Below are 23,214 nucleotides of genomic sequence, written 5' to 3' on the forward strand. Positions count from 1 at the left end.
GATCACGTAAATGAATTTCAAACAGTTAACAAGCAAATCACACCCGGGAATTCAAGTAAGCAACCAAACAATATCTCATGCAACCTAACAGATTTATTATTAACGATTAACTGAAAACCGATCAACCAGACAAAACCTTAGACGTCAACAATTACTTGACACACTGCACTGGTTATCAAACAGTCCGTGCCAGTTTGACCCAGTTATGGGTAATTGTACGTTTTATCGTATTCAATCTAACCAAACAGTTATATGACTAATTATCTAGCAACTGGTAACAGCTCGTTCAGACCAACGTAAACCTAAACCGACCGAACACACAAAAATACTAAACATCAATAATCATATATCAATCTTTCAATAACAAAACATAAGTATTCTTAATCACATGAGAAAAACTGTAAATGGTTACAAACTATACATCCCGGGTGCGATTCTAGGAGATTAGCCGAGCCGCGACATCATCGAATCTTCAATACAGATGATATAGATCATAGATATGATCTTGACACGAACTAGGATAATGGAAATCGCCTATAGGACTGCTGGAAATCGCCTCTTCGTTTGTAAAAACGGAGTTAGCGTTTTTTCAAGATGAAAAATACGATATAAACTAAAAATCCCGTCTGCACACCCAATCGCGATACGCGATGGGGTCTTCAATGGTCCATCGCGTATCGCGATGGACCAGAAAATCAACTCTATTTTTAACCCCATAGCGATACGCTATGGGTCTTCAAGGGAGCCCATCGCGTATCGCGATGGGGTCTCCTTAAGAGCAAAAATCATTAAGCTTCTCGTTTCTGGTGCTGGACATCTCGGGTCTTCATTCCGTGCTACAACAGGTCCATATTGAGTACTTTAACGCCTGTGACCTGAAATCCAATAACACACGTATGAAGTATCGATAGTTCTAAAATAAACAGTTAAAACTAAATACTAAACGAACTAAAACATATACAAATTAACCAACCATCATGGTGGCATAGAGCAGCAGGGACGAGAGGTAGCGAAGCAGGGTACAATAGGCCTCGAGTGTCGGATTTCAATCAGTGGAGTAGGGGCAACGCCTGGTGGAGGAGCAAGGGGTGTAGGGTTGAGAGTATGTGAAAGAGAACGATGGTTTATGAGGTTAGAAGAGTTAAAAAGAGGTTTTGCCCGATCTGCACCAAGAAGAGCCCGTACATATGATTTTTAATGAAATTTCTATGAGAAAACAAACACTTCATGTATGCACGACGTAGGTAGAAGAGCTCCCGCTAGGCTTTTTTCAGAAAAACAAACACCACCTAAGTGAGGAGAGCTCCCACGTTGTCTACTTTATTTTGTTGTGTCTTTTACAAGTTTAGCATTTCAAACAACTAATTTCAAACATCGATATCTCATTCTTTTTAGTTTTGTTTTAGACACCGTTTGATTCGTTGCGAAGCTCTCACAACATAGGACACAAACGATACATTTAGCACTTATATAAGCCCAAGTTACATATATTTAACTACGTCCAAATTTTGAGAAAAATACATTTTTATATTTGACGAAAAAACTTATTTTTCACAAAATTTCTAACATTCATTATATGTCAAGATTTACTAAAAGAACATTTTCATTACCAAATTTTTCAATAATATGTAGTGAGATGGTCGTTACAAGTTTTCTTCTAATTCGATTACAAATAATGGATCAAGCTTATATTTGAGAAAGGATCACGATTTTAAACGTATAAAATCGTTAGTGATAGAATAGTTAATGGGTCCATCTTCATCCTCTCGTGATTTTGCCCAAGAGCGTCTCTTACCCCTCCACAACCAACTTGTAGGAGGAAATTCAACAGATGACCCTCTCTTTCTTCTCCCCTCTCACTCTACCGTCACTTCCAAGAAATAAATGACTCGCTCTCTCTTCTCACCATGCATAACTTGCCTTTGTTCCCTCATTCCTCTCTCTTCTAGATCGGTCACATATTACTTTCAATTCATTTGGTTATGAGTGCTTACCATAATTAGAATCATAACCGAGCGAACCATAGGTCGGTTAATTGTCCAATGTGTGTTTTTATGTTTTCTTTTCTTCTTTTGTTTGGTTATGGTGCTTGTCGCTCGATTATGAAGTTTTGAAGCTGAAATACGTCGGTTCCAAGCTTGGTTATTATGTTCCAAGCTATGCTATAGATAGTAGCAACATAAATTTAATTGTTTGAAGTTGGATAAAGAGGTACAAGTGCGTAACATTTGGAAAAACTGTTGATCAGTTCTTCATGTAAGTAATATAAAACATGATAAATATTAAATCTATGAACCTGTTACAGCATGAAGAGTAGTAACCGCAGCAAGGTATGATGTAGCCGACATGCTTGTCATCTTGTTCGAGTTCCCCTTTAGGATGTATAGTTAAGGATGGTTAGGGTTCTTGAGAGGAATCTGGTTTAGAAGAGAGAGGAGACACATGATTTACTTATATGTGTTAGATTATGTTATGATGTTAATTTATTCTCTCTATATATACACCCAATGGGAAACCCTTTATTAGCTATTAAGAGTAATATGGCTCATCAACAATTACCAAGCTAACATATAATAAGGTATAATTAATTATTTTGATATATTATTATATAAATGATAATGATGGCCATATAAATAAATATATAAAATATATTTATTCTTACAAACACATGAACATGCAAGGTTCAGTTTGGTTTGGTTAAAGTCGTTTAACGAAGACACATTAACCATAACCATAACTGAATGGTCAGTTAATCATATTTTGTCTAACTATAATCGCCGGTTTTGTTCAATTATGATTAGTATCAGTTGATTTTTTCTCATCGCCACTCGCCTTGCCCCACTTTGTCGGTCGTTGTGGAAGCCATTGCACATTGGCGGTAGCTCCACTGATAATCCACTCTAGTCGAGCCCTTCCAGCGGATGGTGCCACCACAGTTACAAATGGACTCCCACCGGCCACCAAAGAAGATACAATAATAAAGTATTCCACGTCAATTCATATATAAAAAACAACTATAAGAGTGCCCGCGCGATGGAGCGGGAAACTGGAAACATATACTTTGATAATTTTGTAACAAATTTTTAGGTGTTCATTATTTCGTTTGAAACTGTGAGACCGTTCACCAGTTTGGTTTCACGGTTGAAACCGGAGCTGGCCGTACATATTGAAATATTAATTATTTACTTATTAAGTATTAGATATAATATATATTAGACATAGTTAAAATATAGTTAATCAAAGTTTTATTTAATACGAGCAAACTCGTCTATTACAACTTTAATTTAGCCAAATTTACAATGGTTTTTTTTATAATCTTTGTTCTTGTTATGATTTCGTCTTCTATTTATTCTAATAAGGTTTATTATTTATGTGACCAAAGTTATCTTTGTTCATAGTATGATTCTCTTAATAACGTATTAGTTGATGCTTAGTTTGAAGTGAAGTTATATGCAGATTAATAATTCTTATTTTAAATTTTAAACTCAATTTTTTTTATCGAATTACAAACTATATCGGAACCGAATCGTTGATAATGGTTCGGTTTAGTTTGGTTTTAATTAGAAACAATTTAGTTTCGGTTTTCAATGACAAAAAAACGTGTAAAATTGGCTCATGGTTTAATTTAAAACCATTAAAAGCAAACCGCAAACACTTTTGCATAAATTTTTTTACTTCGAAAACTATAGCAATATGTTACTCAAATTAAAGATAATAAAATGCTCTTTTTTATTATGCCATTTTTTTAAAAAATATTGACGTACGAAAAGTTATGACTGTTTAAAAATCGTGGGGGTAGTTGGATTAAAAGTGAAAATAAAATAATATATAAGTAAAAGACTAAGGACCAATGTTGTAATTTCAAGGGATGAAACTTGTAATTATTATAATCAAATTACAAAAGTATGTGAGATTTAATGTCACAATGACATTTTTGCCCCTTATTAAGTGTTGTATATTAGTTAAAAAGAGAATGAGATTTTGATGGGTCAAGACGTCAAGTATCATATTAACATTCTATTGGTGACGTGAGGGGGGTAGTTGGATATGTTTGGGAGGTGGGGTAGGTGGTGGAGCTTGGGCCGGGTGCTGGTTTGTACTTTGTAATGGTGGGACAGTAGGCCGTGGATATTATGTTGTAGGTGGGCTGATGTAGGAGAGTGGGCTGAGGGTTGTGGGTTATGATCTGGGTCGGTTGTTTGGTTTTGGGTCGTAGAGGTGGGCTGGTGTATGGTATCCAGATGCGACAAAAAGAGTGATTTGTAGGTTTAGGCATGTATAGTATACCCTATTGCCTAACCTATTACCCCATTCCCATACTCAAATTTTTATAAACATGTCAACGTGTTATAATGATGTATCTTTTTTTCTTGAACGGCAAATTAGGATCATTCACAGACCACTGGAGTATCATCGTGTCATCAGTAGAATCATGCGATCATATCCATCTCCACTAGGCAATAATGCCTAACCACCAATTCAGGAGGAAACCCAATAAATTTTGGGAAAACCCCATTGTGAGATTTGAACCCAGGACCTTATGGTCCTTAAGCCTTATCCCACCACTAAGATGCCACTAGGTTATAAAGCCATGGACTATAATGATGTAATCTTAATTTCTTTAATGCAAAACAAAATAAACAATTATACAATATCAATATAAATAAGTATATAAAATTTGGAATGAATCTACACGAATAGATCTACTTCAATCCCCTTCTGGAATCAATAACTTTGTTTACAGAATTAGTTTATTCAAAGGGATAAAAAAAACTTAAAATTAATTTTTGATAACAATATAATGATCCAACAAAATATTTTATTTTATTAGAAACTTTCTTACTTAGTTATTTTAAAATATAGAACATTTTTTTTAATCTAATAACCCATAAGATTATGAGTAAGAGAAACAAGTTTTTAAGAATATATTTATTTTGATAAATACTTTTGAAATAACCAATTGTGGTAACTTCTTTTCCTCCACCCTCTGTTGGTGAAAATCTCCTACAGTCCTACTACTTGACCAATAACCTAGTTTACATAATACGTTTATTAAAGGATTTAAAAAAAATATAAAATAGTTTTTCATAAAAATGCAATGATCCAACAAAATGTTTTTATTTTACTACACTTTTTGTCCAATAACCCAAATAATATTATATATGAAAGAAACAAGTTAAAAAAAAGAAAATAAAAACTCGATCACTTTGATAAATAATTTAGAAATCCACCAATATAGGTAAATGATGTTTCCTCTCACGTTCTTTGGTAAAAAGCTCCGCGTAGTCTTATCTTGCATGAAACATAGTACCCTCAACACCATTTTGTTTTAACGAATTCCATCCATTTAACCTCGGCAATCCATAGACAATCTAGTGGCTATGATTAATTGATTATTTTTTGCCTTCCTATGAAAAACCGGCCTTCTATTTTAACCTACACCTAAAAATGAGAATTAATTGAAAACGACACCAGTGGGCCGATTTTACAATGCGACTTTACGATGGTTTTCACATTTAGACCTAGTTGTGGGATTTCAACAGGGGGCAGCAAAAGTGATGTGTGGTGATAACGGGGTTTTAACACAATTTCGGAAGGTTAAGGCCCAGGGCGGTCAAACAAGAAAATGGTAACGTAGTAATGGGGCTTTAACAAGAAAATTGTAGGCTAGTTACAGCCCATTGTTTAAGTGATATTGACGTGACGTTTCAACTTAACATGTTAAAGTCCATCATAATAAGTAGCCTTAGTGGTAAGACAATAATTAATTGTTGGCATCGCTACTACGCATATATGTCATTCACAACTAATTTATCATCTTTTTACTAGTTTACAAAAAAGTTTGGATTTTTAAAGTTAATAATATAAAGGATTAACTGGAACCCACATGCAATATTTTCGATACGGATGGACAAAAATAGTTGCCTCTTCATTTATGTTTAAATTTGGTAATACTCAAAAGTTTCTGACCCAAGATAAAAACCAAAACTTTCAAAAACTAATATTCAATTTTGAAGGGTCGGTGCCACGATACACATAAAAAAAGTTCTAGGTGACAATATAATATCTTTATGTAATTATCTAGTTAATAACCCGCCGTGTTGTGGTGGGCCGGTGACGCAGAGACGAACTCGATCAGCATCGGTTAAGTTCATTACGACAATGATACAAAATCAACAAAATAAATATGTAAATGTCTGGAACAGTATGGCATACTATTCCATACATTTTAAAAACGTTGTTGATTCGATTGGTAAAGCTTAGGCGTAGCGGCCGCAAGTCGATGTAAATTGGTAAGTATCGATCATGTTCTTTACGGTTTCGAAATTATACGGTTGGTAACCCGGGCATTTGGGCTGGTTGGTAATGGTAAAACCCGTGCGTTGAAGCGTGAGTCAACACGAATTCGATCTGTAACGGTTAGATTCGTTATGGAAAAACTATTTCAATTAAATAACATATTTAAAACTAAAAGAAAAAAAAAGCATACTTAAAACAAACAAAAAAAAAATAAAGAACAATAAATTATCAATCCAAAAATACAAGTGTGGTACCGACCAACTTTTATCTTATGTATATTTTGGGCTCCCCAAGGATATACCAACTAGGATTTGATACGAAATAATGAAAAAAACTTACCGGCTTGAATTATTATTTTTAACACTCGCTAGAAGTTAAAAACTAACATTCATCTTATATTCGACTCAATTAATTGATCAGGTCGGTGAGTTTTAGTTTCCAATTATGTTGTATATTTTCCTAGTAGTCTAGTATATATTCAAGTAACAAGTTAATAGTTACATCAAACCAATTAAGATGTAGCCTCTTAATCGAATTTTACAAAGCCCCAAATAAAAGTTAACAACAATTTTTAATTTATGAATTCTTTTTATCAAACTAATCATGAACCAGTTGCGAGTCACAAGTTAATTAACAACCCTAAATATATATTGCTCAACATAACATTTAATATATAAAAACCAACATTAATATACAAAATCCATAACTTATATATCAACAAATCTTGGATACCAAAGAGGTTCGTTACGAAAGAATCATTAAACTTTTCCTTTAGTACGAGATTCTTTCACAACCTTCAACTTGACGTTTCATTATTTACCTTTTTTTACTTAACTATTTCAAAGGAAAATACAAGACTTAAACCTAGACTATATTTGTAAACATCATAATTCCATGAAAACTGATTATGGAGCGGTAAACGGGTCGTCAACCCATCTGAGCTTGCTTGAGGTGCCGGAGAAAAGAGAGTTGATGGTGGATTTCACCATATTCATGTGCTTGTGGCGGCGGATACGCTTGAGGACCATTTGTTTGTCAAGAGGTCCGGTGGCTCGTGTATGCTTCAAGTAGATGCGGCTCGTGATACCATCAACACCGTCTTCGTGGTCTTCGTCTATAAATATGTCATCTGAATCATTAGGAGGATTAATGGAGGTCTTAGGATAAGTGAGAGATTGTTGTTGCTTTTTGGAAGATGCTCTACTTGACATGGTTACTCACTTGTAAAATATGAACACTAAAATGGGCTTCTTCTAAGATGCTATACTACTACTACTACTATATATAGATGCAACAACCACTTAGTGTTTCTTCATTGGCGCCATCCGTGGGACTAAGTGATCCCGGCAGATTACGGATAATCTGGGGGTTAAGTAATGTTTTCCACGAGGATGAGGTCCAGCAGAGAAGGTTGTTCTTCAGGTGACCTGCAAAACAGACATCGTAAGCTCGTCACTGAGAAGGGGAGGGTTCCTCCTTGTGACCACCCTCCGGCGTGAGAATCAGACTAGATTGCTCTGAATATAAGTGTATATTAAGAGATTGCTAGATAACGAGATATCAGATGATGTCCTTACCATTCCAAGGTGTTGGAGTATTTATAGCCGAAGGTAGGTTTCCTAGAAGGTACAGCCGGCTGAATAGTATTCCTGTTCTACCAACAGTGGGTTACGCACGAGCCATGCTGGTTGGTGGATAGGCTGCGGGAACAGGCAGCCTATCCACCAACCAGCATGGCTCGTGCGTAACCCACTGTTGGTAGAATAGGCTGCGGGAACAGGCAGCCTATCCACCAACCAGCATGGCTCGTGCGTAACCCACTGTTGGTAGAACAGGAATACTATTCAGCCGGCTGTACCTTCTACGTGGGTCCTGCGGATCCAGTTGGTTTCTGCGCAGACGTCTCTTTTCAAGGTGTGTCTTGCGGGTCCAACTGGGCTCTGCTGGGACCTACCTCTTCATCCGTAATCTGCCGGGGTCACTTAGTTGGTAGAACAGGAATACTATTCAGCCGTGAAGGCTGAATACTCCCGTGAAGGCTGGGGAGAGCTTGCCCATTCTTAAATTTCATGGCAAGGGGGATGGCGCGAGCGGAGATGAAAAAGAACTCCCGCTTCCACGAACGAAGACTGCGCTCGGTTGCGCAAATCTTCAAACCCTTTATATGGGTTATCAGAGTATACCACCCTTGGATGCACCTCCAAGAGTAGAAGGTCATCAGGCGGTCGACGAAGGGCTCAATGCCAAGAATCCGGCACACCCACTCGAAGTGGCGAATCTTCGCGATCGCCATCGGGTGCAACTCGGTCAGGTGTACACCGTGCCTCTCTAGGACACGGTACACAAACTTTGTCAATGGGAACCTAAGATTCCCATAGACAAAGAATGCAGCATATACCCCGATCTTGCCTCTGGGGGCATCATACACAGTCTGATGGGGTTCAGGAAACTCAGGCTCGAGAGACTCGAGCATGAACTTCCTGACGATGTACTGATATAGATCGACAGGCAGAGCACACTGGCACTCGCCAGCAGTACTCTTGTCATCGGCGTACACCCCAGCCTCCTGGGCTGTAGCCTCAAGATCGTGAGACGACATCTTGCAGATATGAAAGAAGAAAACGATTTCAAGAGAATGCTCGACTGAAAAGATGAGTATTCGCCGGAAATCGTTTTGAAGAAGAGAAAAGTGAAAGTGTGGATTACAAAGAACCCTCTCCCCCTTTATATACTAATCGCAATTAATGCGATGAATTTAATGCGGAAGAGAGAGAAATCGCAGGTGCAATGAAACTATGACACGTGGCAAAAAGCAAGCTGGCAACAGCTGTTGAAAGGACGCGTACCATTAATTTCGCGGCCACGCGCCCGAAAAATCGCGCCCACGCGCCTGAAAAAGCGTCTGGAATGACCAGGTACTGTCACGTCACCATAACTTCCTGCACGTCCTGACACAGTCAGAAGAAACCGTCGCACGACGTTTCAGCAGTTTGGACTGTTCTTATCCTTTCACCAACTCTTCGAATTTCAAAAAATTTAAAAAAGATTCAAAAGTAAGCGGGAAAATACCCCTTACCTTGGCAACCAAGTAACTGTAAGACGGGTGCGGGTACAGTGTTAAGGCAAAACCCTTCACATACTTAGCACCCGCAGGGAATTGACGCCAGGAACACCTTGGAAGTAAAGTAACCGTAAGACGAGTGCGGGTAGTGTGTTAAGGCAAAACCCTTCACATACCTAGCACTCCGCAGGGAATTGAAACCAAGAAGGATCTTCTGGGCAATGCTTGCGGAAACGGGAATAACATCCCCGCATAGTGGGAACGTCGAGAACTACATTGTTTGAAGCTCCAGGATGGAATTGGTGGTTTTAACATAATTGATCACTATGTTCAAAACTACCAAAACCTCATGGAGAATCCACACGTGGGACTCAACGCTCCTGACTTGCGAGGAGGTTACAGACCTACCCGCATCATACCCAAAGATCAAGCAGGAAAGTCGGGAATTTCTGCAAGTGACAAGGACTTCCGCGGGAAGAATCCCCATGGAAAACCTTAAAACTAAACCCTTTTCAAAACCCTTTGCTTAAATCCAAAAGTTCACCTCACTTTATTAAACATTCATGAGAAGAACATTGGACTGGGGGGACTTGAAGAGGTAGGTCCCAACAGAGCCCAGTTGGACCCGCAAGACTCACCTTGAAAAGAGATGTCTGCGCAGAAACCAACTGGATCCGCAGGACCCACCATGCTCAGAGACGTGACGTCCTTACGCGCAGTACGCAAGCTTTTCCCGCAGGAAATACCTCCCAATGGTGAAGTACTCTGCCTGTTCCCGCAGCTGCGGATACAAGCCATCAGGGAAGGCCACCCGCGCAGCAAGGCTACACGCACAAGGCACTTAGCTCTCAAATACAGTTGTCACCTGAAGGAATGAGCAAGGCGGGAATACTCCCGCCCAAATGAGCCAGTCCGTATGCTTATGGAAGATCTTTTGTACTATACCTACCAAGGTATGGGCAAAACAGACGACCTGACCAGAGCAGCCCATGAACCAATCACAAGGTGACAGCTCACCGACAACAGTACGAGGAGGAGCACCCTCTAGTACTGTTTCACTATTAGCCGCTGCCTACTCACCAACCCTTACCGTGGGACGTGCGCAGCCTACAGTTGGTGGAACAGTGCATAGCCGGCAGTAAAGGAACAGTATACAGCCGACCTTGTCACTGTCGGCCGCAGCCTATCCACCAACCAGCATGGCTCGTGCGTAACCCACTGTTGGTAGAACAGGAATACTATTCAGCCGGCTGTACCTTCTAGGAAACCTACCTTCGGCTATAAATACTCCAACACCTTGGAATGGTAAGGACATCATCTGATATCTCGTTATCTAGCAATCTCTTAATATACACTTATATTCAGAGCAATCTAGTCTGATTCTCACGCCGGAGGGTGGTCACAAGGAGGAACCCTCCCCTTCTCAGTGAAGAGCTTACGGTGTCTGTTTTGCAGGTCACCTGAAGAACAACCTTCTCTGCTGGACCTTATCCTCGTGGGAAACATTATTTAACCCCCAGATTATCCGTAATCTGCCGGGGTCACTTAGTGTTTCTTCAGAAACCAAAATTACAGTTACTTAGTTTAAACATTAAAAACTGTTTATTAATCCAAAGAACTTGATAAGCATATCCAAACACTTTATATTTTGGTTGTTAAAATTTAAATATATATGAACCTTCTTGGTAAAACGGACCAACGGTAAACACTTAAGCTCCTCTAACTGGTTTGATGTTTAAAGTTTAAATACTGTTTCAGTTGGTATACGAATAACATATAATGATTACCAAAAAAACTTAATTAAGACTAGTATGAAATTTGGATTAAAAAATTTGATTTTTTTTATATGTTTAGAACCGGTGTATTTGTCAAATTTGTGTGCATTTGTGGTTTTTATGCTTTCTATTTATCGGGAAAAGAAAATGGTCGGTGAAAAAAGTTGTTTTGTCTTGGCATTGGGTTTAGACCTTTAGTAACTGGAGCACATGGAAAAAGAATCTCGCTAATGCTCGTTTTTTAACTCACAATGGACGTTTGCTAGTACTCCTAGATTGTTCTTTGTTTTGTTTATGTTTTACACGCTTAAATAAATTATGATACGTATATGTGTGAATCCAAACTCTTTTATAATAACTTACCATATTATTTTGTGCTATGTGAAAATATTTTAATATGGTTTTATAGGTGGTTAAGGAACCATAGAGGTGTACATAATAAAGTTTTTTTTTTGAAAAAATTGGTCCCGGGTTTGATCAAATGTAGTACAATGCCGGATATGCGACCGGTTATTAAAGAGGAAGACTCAACCCGATAGGAATACGGCAGGCTTTAACTGACATTGTAACATTTTATATTTTAATACATGATGAAGAGTTATGGATTCGGATTCTGGTCGAAATAATCATGAACTCCTACCGACGCCACTACTCATACAGTCATCCCTAGTTCCCTACGCTAACCACATGAGTTTGCTCAAATCATTAATTAGATTTAGTTAATTATTAGTTTTTGTTTATTAATTAATTATTTTATTTTCAGGTCCAACATACCCAAACCGCATATTTGCCACCAAAATTGTTGCTCTTTTTTGGGCCGCACTACAAGTTAATTCTAGCCCAAATAATTCACCAATTCAACACTTTTTATTTAGCTGAAGGCCTGAAGCCCACGTGATATTTATTTAATTCTACATTTTTACATGATCATTTTGAATTGGGAAAATTCCCAAAAAGACCCAATAGAAGAGAGAGAAAAAAAAATGATCTGAAAGGTCACAAGTTTCCCAAAATAACCTGTCGAATTTGTACTAAGGCGACGCATAGGGAATATAACCGACGGGATTTAAAAACCAATTAAAATTTGACACTTGGCATAAGTCTGAGAAAACCGACCATATTTTTGAAAATATGGGGGTTTTCGTCCAAATCTGATATTTAAATCATTTTGTAAAAAACAGTCTCCCTAGACGGTTTTTTATGTTTCTTATCTGGTCCGTTTAAATTATGATTATACCTAACTTCTTCTCCATCTTCATCCACATCTTCATCTTCTTCATATTCATGTTCATCATCTTCATCTTCGGTGGCCGGAAAGACTACCGCCGGCGTGGTTCCTCAGCTAAGGATCTGGATTGGTTCGAACCGGTTCATCATTAATGCCCATCCGCTCAACAACATTTATCATCATTACTTTAAAATCCAACATCACCTTGTACAACATCTGAACATTTAACAAAAACACCTAAACTTGGTTCTTCATTCACGGTTCATATATATTATAGTTGGACATTTTAAGCAAATTAGATTTTTGTAGTAGGACATTTTAATCAAGAAATCTTTACTTAGAAGCAAAGTTGGGAATATATATTACATACCAAAGACAGAGACAGTGGCGACCACCACAATTTTAAATGTTCAGATGTTGTACAAGGTGTTTTTGAATATGAATACAAGTGTGCATTTGTTAAATGTTCAGACACTTGGCATACGAATATCAGAATATGAATAGAAGATGAAGATGTAGAAGATAAAGATGCGAATGAAGATAGAGAATAAGTTAGGTATAATCACAATTTGAACGGACCAGATAAGAAATATAAAAAAACCTTTTAAACAGATTGTTTTTTACAAAATAATTTAAATATCAGATTTGGACGAAAACCCCCATATTTTCAAAAATATGTTCGGTTTTCTCATACTTATCCCAAATGTCAAATTTTAATTGGTTTTTGAATCCCGTCGGTTATATTCCCTATGCGTCGCGCCAATACAAATTCGTTAGGTTATTTTGAGAAACTTGTGACTTTTTGGATCATTTTTTTCTCCCTCTCTTCATTTGGGTCTTTTTGAGAATTTTTCCTTTTGAATTTGATGGGCCATTTTCGAATATTTTATTTAGCCCTGCTTGCGGTGCGCACATATGATGTATATATGTGTGAACCCTCGGGTGGGCAAAAGTGAAATTGCACTAATTTTGACGTTATTTTACTAATCTCGTGAAAATAACGTTAAAAGTAACGGACGGTTAATCAGGCATCATGTAGTGGCGTTGATAGCTGAAAGATAAGGGTACATGCACCGATCAGCTGGTGTCCCGATTATTGAGTGCTATGTGCCTTATGTCCAAGGCTTGATGCAAAACTACTATCGAGCCGGGGGTCTCACCGGAAGCAGCCTCTCTATCCCTATGGGGTAGAGGTAAGGCTGCCTACATCTTACCCTCCTCAGACCCTACCATAGCTTCGCTATTGGTGGGATATACTGAGTACGATGATGATGATGATGCTGACTCTAATTTAGCAATCATTTTAAACTTCACCACCTGATTTAATCATCAATCCATATGTGAACATTAACAAGTTATTGTTATCGGACTATAGAACGTATTACATGTAAAAACTAAGTTAAAGCAATATGTCTTGGACAAAATCAATGTGTGTGTGTGTGTGGGGGGGGGGGGGGGGGGGTTTAATATGACGGATTCAAAGGGAAAAACTAAGGGGGTGTTTGGTATGTGGGAATAGGGGAAGGAATGGAATCATCCATTCCATTGGAATGATATTTGAAATGTTTGGTTGGTTATAGGAATGGAATGACCTATTCCTTAGAGGATTCATTCCCACCAATCCATTCCATCGCTACCCCCTGTTTTTATTTCATTCCTTTCATTCTAATAAGCCATCACAAAAACAAAAAAAACCTACCCCTGCATTTTACGAATTCTCAACACCACAAGGTACGTTCTCCATCTTTAATATTCTTAATTGTATATCTTTGATTTTAGATGAATGTCTACGATTTTGATTTCATGATTTCCGATTACATATGTTCATGGATCTATAAAACCTCATATATCCATCTGTTCGATCATTTGTAATAAATCAGATTATTTATCCAGATTTTGTATGACTATTCAATGATTAATCAATAACTTGAACAAAAATAAATTAGGGCTTCTCGAAAAAAAAATTCATAATTGACCATTAAGGATTATTGATTGATTATATATGATACTACTTTATCAAACGACGGTTTGAGTGCAAAACTTGAGAACCATATATTTTTTTCCTTTTTATTTTCTTCCTTTAGCTCATATTTTTTTACCAACAGTACCTCTATTTTGTATGGTATAAAAGTCCAAATCTATTGTATTGCTTCTTAGAGAATTTTAGGTTCTGTTTTGTGATTTTTTTATGTACGAATTTTATGATTGCTAACATAGCAAAGAAATGGTCTAATGAATTTCTATATATTAATTCTAAACATGATTTTATTTAATATTATTGCAGCTACCCACATCAGAAGGAATACATGCAATTTGGGTGAAATGTAAAATGAAAATATGAAAACGAGGGAGGCTGTTGGTGAGGGGCATTGTTCAAGGTTTTATATCGCTGCAATTGTATTTGATTTCAAGAAGCCAAGACCGTGAAACGAAATCAAAGCCAAACCTTTTTGAGGAGATGAATAACGTTGTGCGTTTGTCTATTTGTGAGTGTGATAAAGCTACATGTAAGCTCGCATAGATAGTGACGATGATGGTAGTCTTTTATAAAGTTAGTGAACACCGTAAACTTGGATGGGTGAGGAGCATGCTTGACGATACTGCTTGATGTGATAGACGATGACTTTTTGATGATTTTTAATATTTTTAGTTGGCTAAATTTGTATATTTTTACTTTTCTTAGTTGGATACTTTTGGACGATCTTTAATATTTTTAGTTGGAAACTTTTGCATGATTTTAATTGGTTTATAGATAATTTTAAAATTTTATAATATAAATATATTTCATTTTTATTATATTAATTTTAATGTTGATGATGTTATGAAAATTGGTAAATTTTGGATTCATTTCAACCAAATAAGACAATGGAATGGTAATAATCCATTCCATTATGTTGTTCATTCCATTTCCATGTCCATTTCATTTCATCATTCATTCCATTACCACGTACCAAACAGATCCAAAAATTACAGAATAGCAGAAAAAAATTGCATTACTGACCTACATTATAGCGACGAATTTTGTAGTTTAGCGGAGACATTTTTGACGCTAATAAATTATTCGTTTGACCCAAATCAGCCTTTTAGCTATGAGTACGTTAGTGACGAGGTACATACTTTAGCAGCGAAATAAATCTGACGTGGCATACATCTAGCAGCGACAAAATGAGCTTTAAAGACGACAGTCAGGTATCAACGACGAATCTTAGCGACACTGTAGCGTCGACAGAATGAGCTTTAGCGACAACAGACAGGTCGCTATTAGCTGTGATTTGGAGGGTTATTAGCATCGACAAATGTCTCCGCTAAAGCTCCGTTTTCTTGTATATCGAAATATTGACTAGTGGCTTAAAAAATTAGAAAACATAACCAAAATAATAATTTTGATCAACACAGCCAACGCTCTAGACTTTGTTAACACAAAGAATAATAACCAACAATCTAATATGTAACCTAATTTATCTTAAGTGTTTTATGATGATTGTTTTTCTGGATTATATATGAATCGCTTTTTCTACATTTAAATCAATCATTCAAATTCAAGTTATTGGTTTTCCAATATATATGTTATAAAGGGAAGGTTAATGAGCTGAATTTAACCGAACCAAATCCTAATTAACATGGGGCACTGCAATTTAAATTTGAGGTTACATCTTCTTAAATATAAAGATAAAATTCTTTTTTTAGTGATGATCTAGTTGATTTTGTTCTTTTGTACAGCACATCAACAGGTTGTTATTCCATATTTGTATGAACTCCAACTGCTATATATTATTCTGCTTATGAGGTGGGCAACAACACCCTTGCTATTCGGCAATTATGCATCCCTCCTATGGATCTAAACATCAAAAAACTAGTTCACAAGTTGTTCATACAATAGAATACAAAATTTGATCAATAGTGTTTGCCTTATGAATTAAACTGTTACCCCAAATACTGAAACGTGTCGTTATCTTGACAACAAAACTCGAGTACGTCACATATGAATTATAGACATAGTGTTTTAGCCAAGTTTGAAGGTTACACCGCAACCTTGGTTACATCATATCCATTTTTGGTTATAGAAGTAAGCAATAGCGAATATTCCCTGAGTGAGTATGACTAATGGTACGGTGATGTTAGACTTTCTAAATAAGAATTTTTGTGGTCACTTTATGATCAAGTACGCTTAGACTAGGTGCATTTTTGAAGTTTGAAAAACCATGCCTTATCTTATCATAAAATCTTGACTGTTAACTAGCAATTGCTAACTTGTCAAATCTAACCATACTTGGCTTAAATCCGGATGTTGAGAGAAGAGGGTGTTTGGAATTGCGTTCGTGTTTACGAAAAGCAAAGGTGCTATAAAGTGATAGTCATGTTGGCAAATCATAATTCTAAACGCTCACCCGTATTTAAAATGCAATAAACATTTAGAGTAAAACGTAATCTGAAACGCCCCTATCTTTAGCTTATAGTTAGATCTTCAAGCAATAACCATGATGGCAAAACATAATCCTAAACAATTATCGTGTTTAAAACGCAATAAACAATTAGAGTAACACGTAATCCAAAACACCCCTATCTTTAGCTTATAGCTAGAATCTTCAAGCGATAACTATGATGGCAAAAGATAATCCTAAACACTCACCGTGTTTAAAACACAATAGACAATTAGGGCAAAATGGAATCCAAAATACCCCTATCTTTACCTTGGCTATATTTATCAAGTTACTGGATGTGGTAGGTTCACATGCATCATGACATATGTTGATATAAACATATGTTCCAAAGTTCCCTTTACTTGCTTGGAATAAAATTTACTCTACTTGTATACAGCATTAGCATGTGAATAATTTTGTGAATAGAAACTTTACACCTTCCAATCTTGGGAGATATTTTGGTCCCCCCACCCTCATATAAGGTAATCTACAAATCCTTTGCTTTCAACAAGCCTCATTCCATATATATCTGAAACTGATTCACTTGCAATTCAACTAGCCTAATTCACTTGCAATGGAAATGATTGTAAACTGATGAAATTGACTTAACAACAGTCTGGATTAAAAAAAGGTTGACTGGTTTATCAAAATTATTAACCTTTCTTTAACACCGTTTTAACGTTCCAGGCCTGACTCACTCAAGAACACTATCAAGTAAGAACCCCCCAACTGTAGGAAAAACATTCCTAAGCCAGTTTTCAAATCTTAGACCATTAAAATCTAAGTCTTAACCATCGCTTCAGTGCGATTAATGAACCATGCCAAATGCATCAAAATCATACAATAGAAACAACGAATGGAGCTCCAAAATTCCCTCTTTCACTTCATAATTATGTTTCTCCCATGTTCCACGTGGCATCATATCCTTGATTCCCTCCAACTTAAAACAATTTGTAATATACACCCCACCCCCAACAATTTCTCCCACTTTTCCCCCACCCTTCATTCGATCTTCTTCCATTATTTTCACCAAAAGGGACATCTTGAAATTCAATGTTCTTGAATTAATGCAGGAAGACGAACGAAGAACCGCAACATCAATGGGGGATTCACCTTCTAATTTACCTCCAAAAGGCAGCAATAATGGCATGCATAATTCAAACCCAAACCTTGCGCCCAATTTCCCGTCCTCGGATGAGGACTATAATGCCCGTTCAAGTATAGCCGGCTATGATCCTAACCGTATGAGCGGGGAGGCTTCACCCATAGCGATGTCTCCGTGGAACCAGGCTTCTCCATTCCAACCATCTCCATGGTTCACCACCGGAGTCGACAGCTCTAACAAGAACGGATCACAAAGCCAACCGTACGTACTTTACTTTAATTTATTGGAACATTTACACACAAGAATGCATAATTAGAAGTATGTTAGGCCAGGTGTGAACGAAAATATATGACATAAACCTAACATAAAATTCACTCTTTTGGTTTTTCTACAAATTAATGTGTTTGAGCCATTTTGAGGTCAAATTTGTGAATACTTTTAGCTAAACGGGTCGTGTTCTTGTTAATATGACGGATTGATCCGTCTAGCTATCTAAAATTTTTGTAATAAGCTAAACTGTTTGCTAGTTTATTTTTGTCAAAATTTAAAAGTTAAGTGGCATAGTTTATACATAACAATTAAAAATATCTACAAAAATGCTAGAAAAACTATCTTTTCATGTACGTTTAAATGTTTAGTAGGTTATGTTTGTGTTAACTTGATGGGTACATTGGTTGTTACTTATTTTTTTTTTTAAATATGGTTTGTGTAATAAAGTAAACTCTTTTTATTTATTTAACTTTATATTTTTTATATTAAAAAATAAACACTCTAGTTTCCACATAATTTCTTAAAGAATAGAAAAAATAATATCAAAATGCAGACTAATGTACTAAATGTTAAAAGAGGAGAGATGACGGTTTGGTTCGCTTGTTTGTCATTGATGTCGATCAAAATCAAATAAAAGAAAGGGTTTAAACAAATATGATGGAAATGAGTAAAATGGTTACTAGGTAAAAATAATTATTATATATGATATTTTTACTTGAATATATATGAAAATTTTCATGTTCATAAGGCTATGAAATTAATCCTATAGTTTGAAAGCAAATCTTACAATCTACCTTTAATTAAGTAGAAACATTTTTAAAGATGTTCATTGTCTTGGTTAACTATCGTTTTAACGGCTCACCATTGAATACAATCATTTTTTTTAATAATAGACTTATCAAAGTGTGTAGAATGTAAAAGCCAACGTATTTGTATATATCTTGCAGTGAGGGACTCGTAGGATCACTCGTCCGGGAAGAAGGCCACATATACTCACTCTCCGCCACCGGCGACCTACTATACACAGCCTCCGACAGCAAAAACGTCCGTGTATGGAAAAACTTGAAAGAATTCACAGCCTTTAAATCCAACAGCGGTTTAGTAAAAGCCATAATATTATCCGGAGATCGCATATTCACGGGACACCAAGACGGCAAAGTCCGCGAGTGGAAGAAAAACCGAAAAGACCCAAGGAACCACAAACGCGTCGGCACATTCCCAACGTTATTCGACATCCTTAAAACCTCAATGAGACCGAAAAACTACGTGGAAGTTAAACGTAAATGCACCACTCTTTGGATCAAACATTGCGACGCGATTTCGTCACTTAGTATCGACGAGGAAGAGGGGTTGTTATATTCGGGTTCATGGGACCGAACATTTAAGGTTTGGAAAACGTCGAATTCTAAATGTTTGGAGTTGGTTAAGGCCAAGGCGCACGAAGACGCAGTTAACTCGGTTGTTAGTACAAAATCGGGTTTGGTGTTTAACCGGGTCCACGGATGGGTTGGTTAAGGTTTGGAAGCGGGAAGGGAGCGGGAAGTCTATGAAACATAATCATGTGGAAACGTTGTTGAATCAAGAATGTGCGGTGACAGCGTTGGCGGTCTCGGAAACAGGTTTGTTTGTGTATTGTGGGCTTTCGGACGGGTTGGTTAATTTTTGGGAATGGGAAAAACAATTATCTCATGGGGGGTTACTAAAAGGGCATAAGTTGGCGGTTTTGTGTTTATCGGCTGCGGGTAGTTTATTATTTAGTGGTTCGGCGGATAAAACAATATGCGTGTGGAAAAAAGAGGGGAACGCGCATAATTGTTTGTCGGTGCTGACGGGGCATACAGGACCGGTGAAGTGTTTGACGGTGGAAAGGGAGGCAGGGAAGAGTTCGGACGAGGTGAAGTGGGTGGTTTATAGTGGTAGTTTGGATAAGTCGGTGAAGGTGTGGAATGTGTCGGAGAAGTCGCCTGAGGTGAAGGCGAATTCGGGGAATGGTTCGTCGGAGAGCATGCCGAGATAATAACCGGTTGGAAATGATAGGGTTTTGATTTGGTTGGTGTCAATATTTTATGTATAGATGCTCTAGTAATGTTTGTTAAATGAGATATTATCAAGTTGGATATGATATAAATCCAAATATAACCCTTGAATCATCACCCCTAAAGTATACATGGATGCTTGTTAATATAAGAATTCATATTAATGTAGTATTTTTAAAACATTGGGCTTAAAATAATGGAACCATTTTTTTTAAACATTGAACAATAGGAATTTACCCTGCCCGATGGGTGGAAAATCTATATGTCACAAATAAATATGTCACAAAATAAAACAATAACCGATGTCAACCAAAAAAATAAATAAATCAAAGGTAGATTTGATAACATTTAAGAAAATAGGCACATTGCAACCATAACTTTATATCAAGACGTATATAAAATTAGACGTGTCGACACATGGATATTTTGGCCTTTTTCCCAATATAAATCCTAGTCTATTAAAATTTAAAACTCCTATTACCTAGATGCAGATGATTTTGGCTCTTGGTGTAAGTATTTCGTAATGTGCTCCTTCTTTTGAAGAAACCGATTATATAGTTCGATATTATATTACATCCAGTGGTGTACACAGACCGAACCGGACCGGACAATAGCATGCCCGTGTCCGTCCATTAAGCTTTTGAGGGACAAACGAACGGTTCACGAACACTTAACCGAACGAAAATTCATATCCGTGTCCGTCCATTAAGAATTTGAGTTTTTCCGTGTCCGTCCATGTACGCCCGTTAATATTGTAAACGGACGTTAACGGACAATAATGGACATTAATGAACAAACGAACATTTGAACATTAATGGGCAACATACACTAATGGACAAAATATAAACGGTTACAAATTAATACCAAACATAAATCTAAACAAACTACACCTATAAATTTGGAATTATATCATATAACATCCAAATATATTTAACACTTAATATATTAACATACAGTGGATCACTATAAGAGACATCAACATATGTAATAATACAAAAGCGTGATTAATAACACTATAATTCCACAATTAAATTAAAATACTGGATAGATCTAAACACTTACGATACAGGACGGACTTTACCGGACGAAATTGGACGAACGTTACCGAACGTTCACAAACACTATCGAACGGACTTGGTCCTTGTCCGTGTTCGTCCCGTTAAGCTTATTGAACGATTTTTTTTGTACATGTCCAGTTCGTTATTAAACGGACGAACATAAACGAACTTCTTGCCAAACGGACGACTGGATGTCCGCCGGAGGTTTGGTTCGCTTACAGTACATCAATGAAAGTCTAAAACTTGCATTTTAATTACATGAAATTTGTAATTTCCAGATTTTATTTTAGAACAACTACACACAACACGATATGATAAACAAGTCGAAATAATAGAACAAAATCAAGGCTCCCACTATATATATATATATATATATATATATATATATATATATATATATATATATATATAGCACGTGTTCATGCACCTATAGTTGATTTGGAGCATGCTAGCGTGGTGAAATTAAGACTTCAAGCGGACTCGCCTTGGCGTTTGTGAGTCCATTAATGGCGCCCATGTCAACGGGTGCATCATTTGGAGTTGACATCTCAAAGTTTTGTAGCAAAGTGGCTAAAACCATAGTAACATTTGATTTGCAAAAGTAATTCGAGGATAACACCTTCTTCATGTTTCAAAATGTATCAACTCGAAGTCTATCCACTTTACATCTAACCCCTTATGGTTTGGGGTTAGAAACCTCTCATGCCTAAACTCGCACGAGTCTGACCATATATTTGGATCACGGTGTAGCTTCCACGTGTTAGTTAGTAGCCATGTGCCTTTTGTTCTGATGCCGTTCGGAGTTCGGACAAGATACAAGGTCAGGTTGTCATGGCAATGAAAAATATTATATTTGATCCGTTAGATTTAGAACAAAACTTTTATTAAAACGTAGACAAAAATAAACATATTGCAACAGTAACTCAAAATATTGTAATGGGCTATGATATATTATTAGAACTAGGATATAGCCCGTGTAACACACGGGTGAGGAAAAAATATTACAAAGAAATTAAATTTAATAATATATATAATAACATATCCTATGGATCTATAAGATATAAATAATGACAAATAAAATTTTGTATTTCATAAATATATGAAAAGCTCATTTGATACAACATTTAAAATTATATTTGTAAAACTTGGAGCAACACCGATTTGAAGGACCCGAATGGTTAATACAAAAAGTATAATAGTGATACGGAAGATCTTAAGGGACAGTCTGGTGGAGATCCAAAGTTTAGGGACAAAGTGATAATTTGATGTCTTAGTTATCTTTTATTTATTACTCCCTCTGTCCCTCTACAATTGTCATGGTTTGAAAAACACAAAGTTTAAGAAAGTTTGAATGATTGCACTTTTTCTTAACAAATTACTATAATGCCCTGGACATATATAAAAAGACAAAATTTAAGAAAGTTGGAATGATTGCATTTTTAAGGGTAAATTTAGAAATTAATTAATAAAGTTTGAAAATAGCCATTTATAATGGAACAAACTAAAAAAGAAATGTGGATACTTTCAAATGAACGAATGGAGTATTAAATAAATTAGAAGTTTAGTTTGATTGTGTTTCCTATTTTGAGTAAGATTAGAATTGCGGGTGTTACATAAACTCATCAAAAGTTTTACTTGTGGTAGTTGAAAGTATTTTATTCTTGTTTCTTATTAATGAAAAGAGTCGCATAAACGTTTTATGATATATCGTGTTTGGTATTCTTGATTCAATTAAGGTTAAAACAATATTTGTAACTTTGTTAGTAATTGTATAAATGGTAATAATATTAGTTGACATCATAGTTGGCTACTCTAGTTGAATGACATGTGAAAAAATGATTTTGTTTTAACAATATAGGTAGATGACGTAAATGGTAAATGACATCACTTTCTATAAAAATGAAAACTACGGCGAGGTAGCTTTGATGACATTTATGTTTCTATTTCGATAACTTGTAAC

General features: G+C 36.4%; 1 pseudogene across 1 annotated transcript; it reads left to right on the top strand.

Moving 5' to 3' along the window:
* Nucleotides 1–17,573: 17,573 nt before the first annotated feature.
* Nucleotides 17,574–20,267, top strand: LOC143609520 (protein JINGUBANG-like; annotated as a pseudogene). Its single transcript, XR_013149434.1, has 2 exons — nt 17,574–18,151; nt 19,108–20,267. The product of XR_013149434.1 is annotated as a protein JINGUBANG-like (transcript).
* Nucleotides 20,268–23,214: the final 2,947 nt, after the last annotated feature.

The sequence above is a fragment of the Bidens hawaiensis genome, unplaced genomic scaffold (assembly GCF_021521415.1).
Source record: "Bidens hawaiensis isolate Kalapana, Puna unplaced genomic scaffold, B.hawaiensis_p1.1 tig00419801_1, whole genome shotgun sequence".
Classification (NCBI taxonomy): Eukaryota; Viridiplantae; Streptophyta; class Magnoliopsida; order Asterales; family Asteraceae; genus Bidens; species Bidens hawaiensis.